Source organism: Paramisgurnus dabryanus, chromosome 1 (genome assembly GCF_030506205.2).
Source record: "Paramisgurnus dabryanus chromosome 1, PD_genome_1.1, whole genome shotgun sequence".
Taxonomy (NCBI): Eukaryota; Metazoa; Chordata; class Actinopteri; order Cypriniformes; family Cobitidae; genus Paramisgurnus; species Paramisgurnus dabryanus.
The window spans coordinates 59,818,874-59,825,200 of record NC_133337.1 but is presented as its reverse complement, the minus strand read 5'-3'; the positions used below and the strand labels follow the sequence as shown (position 1 = coordinate 59,825,200).

The 6,327-nt window shown below is 34.8% G+C and overlaps 1 long non-coding RNA gene across 1 annotated transcript; it reads left to right on the top strand.

Moving 5' to 3' along the window:
* The first annotated feature begins 1,914 nt into the window (after positions 1-1,914).
* LOC135720500 (uncharacterized) lies at positions 1,915-5,293 on the top strand. Its single transcript, XR_010521298.2, has 5 exons — positions 1,915-2,206; positions 3,707-3,763; positions 3,904-3,967; positions 4,271-4,332; positions 4,492-5,293. It is a non-coding gene; the product is annotated as an uncharacterized lncRNA (long non-coding RNA).
* The last annotated feature ends 1,034 nt before the right edge of the window (positions 5,294-6,327 follow it).

The following is a 6,327-nucleotide window of genomic DNA, read 5'->3' as shown; positions in this document are numbered from 1 at the left end:
TTTTAAGCAAACATTTAAAGCAAACAAAACTTAAATTAAACTCGAAAATTATGTCTTATGATTCACTCTATTTTTACCGTCATATTAGCCTTCAATCCATTACAACGCCCCATATATAGCGTTTAAAATTACAGTCTTAATAATCGGTCTTAATAATACAGTCTAAACAAAACAGTAACAACATTACAACAATATTTAAACAAAACAATACTTAAACATAAATATAGAACAGACATTCTCTATTCGGATACATGTTAAAAACAATCTGATATAGCGTTTATAATGGCTGTACTAAGGGCTAAACCTCCGTTGCAAACCTGAATAAAAATGAATCACTTTCACTTTGAAAATGATGCGCTGTCACATTAAAACCAGCTCTTAGTCATTTAAAATTTAACTCAATTACAATGGCTAAGACCTATTTCATGTTTATTTAATAAAGATTCCACAATTGCAGAAAATAATATTTTTAACTACGCCTATTAAGTAATTGTCCGTCTTAGAAATGCAATGGCCTATTTTTCAGCAGTCGCTATCCTAATATTTCCTTTAATAAAGGCCTTGCTGTCCTTTTGTTTTAACACAAATATTTTACATTTTTCATGAAACAAACAGTTTACGGATCAGCATGAGCGCTTTTTAGTGGCATGTGAGATCTTACCTTGAAATGCCAAACAGTAGGGCTTTCGACTGTTTGTGGTAACTTAAAAGGATTGCATAGCAAACCCACCAAACTGATCCCAAACCAAAATGTTGCGTACCCACCCATATCCATACCAGGGGCCTCATTTATAAAGCCTGCGTACGCACAGATTTGATCGTAAAGTGTGCGTAGGCGAAAATCCACGGCAAAGTCCATATTTATAAAAACCGTCTTTGACGTGGAAAAGTGCTTAGCGCCGGTTGCCTGAGCAGACGTACGCACTTTTGCTTGTCTGATTGCTGCAGGTTTTTGAAAATATAAGCCATTCTTGCTGTTTGAAATTGGGTTTAAACATTGACAAGCGCTTTTTATATGTCTGACATTAATTACGCATCGTTTAAAGGCGGAGATCTGAAACTGCTCGGCTGCACGCACAAGTTCAAGTTCATTTCTGATTTATAGATTTGAAAGGGGTACGCGCGTTTTCTGCGCGTACGTTCGGTTTATGAATCACACGTACGCATTTTTGTTAAATGATCGCAAGATCAAATTTAGGATGTTTTTTACGCAGCATTTTATAAATGAGGCCCCTGCACAATCAAATTAAAAACCACCAGAACCGCCAAATATGTAATTGCATCTACAAGGTCATGGTTGCACGCTGTTATAAAAAGTGTTTCAATTTTACTTATCACAAAGTCATTTACATTAGTTTTATATTCATTTACTTTACATTTTACTATAGTGTTAATAATTAAACGTGTACAAAAAAAAAAAATGGAAAAGTGATGACGGTGGGGCCCCTTAGCGTACTCATGGGCCCATATGCCTTGCATACTCTGCACCCCCCCTAACGGCGCCCCTGCCGAGGATTCAGACATACTACTACTGCTTTTAGCCTACAATATAGTATGGACAGGGCCATTTGAAGGAATTTGGGAGCCCCAAGCAAAATGGACATGAGGACACCCCCCCATACACACACGCACGCATGGCAGCATATCCACACAGTAAATAATGTTTTTATTAATATAATCCATCTGTTCAGGTACGTCACTGAGTGTCTGACACCTAGAAATTTGACAGGCACTGCTGTATATTAAAAATTCTGAAATGTCCATGGGCAAAAGTGACTGGTATTTATACAGTTTGGTGGGAATTCAATAGTGATTTGCACTGTATTTTTTCTAACAATATGACAGCACACACTTATCAGTTTAAACTCTGGGTTGTGCAATATACAGTATCAGCTATAATTATACACTGTTAGATGTCGCTGTAGATTTAGCAGTACATTACTGTAAAAATCCACAGTACTATACTGTATGTGTACATTACAGTACAGTACTGCAGTTCATAATGCATTCTGGGTAAATTTGTTTGAGCGGGAAAATTTTACAGTATATTTTGGTCTTGATGTAACCTTGCTGTAGCCATTGCTGTAATGTGCCAGGTGGACTTGCAATAATCAGAGAAAGTGCGCCAACGTCAAATCACACAGAGGGAGAGAGAGCACAACTCCTGGCTGCAGCTGAAGGAGGACGATTGATTTCTGGCAGTTCGGTAAGTTTGAAATATTTCTGTTTCATGAAAACTTAATTTTTAGTTTAAGAATGTTGTCAATAGTTTGTCACAATATTGTTTTAAACGTGCAATGAGAGAGAAAAACGGTCGCCAACAAAGTTTCAATCTCCCTCAGAAAGTAAGCTAACGTTACACACAGATGTCTACCGCTGCTTTAACTCGCTTTACACCTTTTTTTTTAATGAATATAGGGTTGTTTTAACTAAATTATGAGGGTTTTGGTGAGTTTATATTGTGTTGAAAGTGTGGTGACAATGAAACTATTTTTAACGAAATGGACAAAGACAACCCGCCAGCGCGGTCTTGCGGTCCCAGCATAATGGTCGTTTATCTCGGCGTTTCATCCGTTCAGTTAGCGTCAGAGAAAAGTATTAAGTTCGACTGTTTGGCAAGGCTGACTCGTGGTTGTAAACAGTCAGGACTTGTCACACCGTACACAGCATACTGTAGTACTGAACTCCTCCACAGAAGTGAAAACAAGAAACCTCATAACTGGATACATGCATCGAACTCATCGCAGCTTTAACTTCTAACGTTACCAAATATCATTCAGACCTGGGCTCATCTTAATATCAGATGAACGAAAGGGATTGCCGCGCGTATTGTTGTTGTTATTATATTACGGTATATCATCAAAAGCAGAGAATATCTTCTCTAAAGCGTTTTACACGTCCAGTAAGTTGTCCAATACATTTTTATGGCATATTGTTTCCACCACTTCAGATGCATTACACGCTGTATATAAGTTTCCAAAACACATCAAATCAATGCACGAAAAGAGAATGGGCTCCGCATTTACGTACCTTTGTCTTCTCGTCTCTGTCATCTGATCCTTCATCTCTGGATGTAAAATACGGTAGTCCATTATAACATCGTGTAGGAAACTGGCATCACCAGGATTGCTCAGATTTAGGCGATCATGTTTATCTTTAAAGTGAGCAGCTAGCTACTTGTTAAAAAACTTTGCGTGACATAGTGTTACACCGCAGCCGGTCCGGGTAAAACATTAAAGGGACAGTCTTTTTACCTTATCACTATAAATCGCTATTTTCTGCACTAAACGAGACATTTTCAGAGATTTTCTGTAGACAAGATGTTATAATTAAAAAAAGACTTATTTAGATATTTATATATAATATATAATATAACAACTAATATATATATATATATATATTTGTTTTACAACTGACTTAACACTTACAGTAATGTTTTATTTGTTAGCATAGCATGATATTAGATTTAAACACTTAATACATTTTTAAATCAATCACTTTGTCTCTGCACAATGAACATTATCAAATATTATTAATGTTGTAAAATATATTGTTCATTGTTAGTTCATATTAGCTAAGGCATTACCAAATGTTAAGGAATAAACTCTTATAGTAAAGTGTTACTAAATTTTCTTTTACCATTTCCTTCACAATGTCTACTTATTTCTATGGCTAACAGATTTTGTAACATTTGTCTTTTTTACAGTCTTACCATTGCTTGTAAGCTGGATTGGGTAAGATGGATCATCTTTAAAGGCACCAGGCAAGTACATGATGTACAGTTACAAGTCATGTATTTTTTCGACTGCAATATTAAATGCTTTCACGTCACATGCAAAATTACACAGGAATGTGGCTGACTTTTTATTTGTAGTTTACATGAGTGTCCTTGCACTTTTATAGGAGTTAAGGCAGATGTGGAGGCACAACGGGTGATACCAGACACACACCAAGCACATTATGTTTGGTAAGTTTGCACTTTACCACTACAGCCACTTTACCACTACAGTTTCTTTAAATACCCATGTATACACTCATTCACTCATTCACACACAACACTGTAACACGACCATACACAACATGTACACAATTGTCTTAGTTTGCCATGTAGAAATATACAAACAGAAATATTCAGACTTTGGTTATAAGAAATTTAATTTAATAATTGTATTTATTTAGCAGAGGTGTCCCTGGACTTTATTGACAAAAGATTTTGTTTTCAGAATAAAAAGTTGTGTCCAAATCAGTAACAATTGTACTTTCTGTTCAGGACATTCAATCATGACATGATCCAGGTGGATGCTGTCCATTGAGGAAAGAGTTTGTTCAGCGGTAAGTGAATCTTCTGTATTTTAATGTAATTAGGTGTGGAACAGTAGAATAAGAGCAAAAGGTTTCAGAATAGGAGTAAATTCAAGGCTGAGTTTAATTTTTTAAGAATCTTTTTCTATCTTATATTTGTTGACTTAATGTTTATGATATTTCTAACAGGTTTCTGGATAGAATTAATTCCAAAGATGGGAAAAAGTGCACATCCAGACAAGGAGCAAGCAAAAAGACAAGGAACTTGGTGCAGAGAAAAGCTGTGGCCATTAACCCCTGTGAACAGCTTCATGCAGTCGCTGATTGAGTTCGAATGGACGACTTCAGTAAAGGCCACTGTGGTCTGTCTGCCACAGTTTAATTTTTAATTTATTTTTAGTGTTCAATGAAATTCAAGTAGAATATTTAAAACTATGGGCCAGTGTTGTTTTTACCACGGTGAAATGTTACCTTTTAGTCGATGATGGACTTTAAACTGAAAACTTCAAACTATGGAACAGTGTTCTATTTGCCAGAGTTAAATATGTTACAGCAGGGGTCTCCAAACTTGTTTATACTTGTTGATTTTATTTTATGTTACTTGATTATATGTTTATTATTGTTTAAAATCTTGTTTTAAATATGTTTGTTTCAATTAAATGTTTTTTTTAATAAAATTTTGATACAAACATTGCTTGGATTGCCTTTTAATTCATTATGTTTTAATTTAGCATTTTTACCATATTAATAACTATAGATTTAAACCTAAATCTCTAGCTATTTTATATAATATTATTGTATTAACTGTAATAAGTAATAAATAGTATTTATGGGTCAATATAGACATTACAGTAAATTACTGTAAAAATAGACTACTGTAATAAAATATTGTAAAATTACAGTACAGTACTGCTTTGTAACTATACAGTACTAGTTTGTGTACTGTAAAATGGTATTACAGTACAGTACTGTAAAACCAAAATACAGTAACTTACTGGCAACCGTGCTGCCAGTACCGTACTGTAAAAATACAGGGAAATCGTTAACAGTGTAGAGCTTATGTTACCTTGTGCTAGAGGAAACATCAGCATTGAGAAGTTGTTGATGTTGAGGATGAAGTTGATAGTGTAGCTGGGAAAATAATTAAAAAACTATTCTGAAATTACCCGTGAAGTAGGTTTCACCATTTCACTGTTAGCTTATTGAAATAGATCACTATTAACAAATTAATTAACTATTAATTAAATGTTTACAAAATATTAGTAGTGCTGTAAATTAACAGTTTATTATAAAACACATTATATCTGTCAAATAATGTATTAGGTATCGGGTAATGATTAAAATTTTTTGTAAACCTTTAAGAACCATTTTTTAAAACATCTATAAACATTACATTGATAGACGGACCAGACATTCCAAACACTTTGATAAGGGTTACTTGTTGGTTTATAAACAGTCTATAAACATTATCTGGATGGTTATTATAAAGTTGCAACAGATGACTATAATACCTTGTTAAATAGTTAATAAGCAGTACCAGTAAAACATGTGGGTTGTCCTGATACTGTACTTCAAAATGTAAACAGTGTAAAAAATGCCACACAGAATAAAGTAACTGTTCAAGATCCATTGGTAACTTACAAAATAATGTCATATTTGCATAATCTGTCACTACCGTATATCCTGACACTAGCACAAGTTGCACTTGTTCGTTATAAGCAGCATTTGCCATCAAGCAGGTAGCTAACATAAACATATTTTTGCTCGCCTACCTGCTGCAAAATTATACAAGTACAAGACAAGTAGAGCTATTTTATCCAGTGTAATTTATCACTTACCACTATCTTGTTCTTTCTTATCCTCTTCTTCCTTTCTCCTCTTTCTTTTCTGGCTTCCTGAAGCATAATTTCGCTGATGACTGCCGAGGAAGTTTTGTATTTTGCCGGCAGCAGAGATCATGTGGTTGGCTGCTGTCAGTGACTATTGAAAGGGGGCCCCCTTGAGGGGGATCACTTTACTGCATTG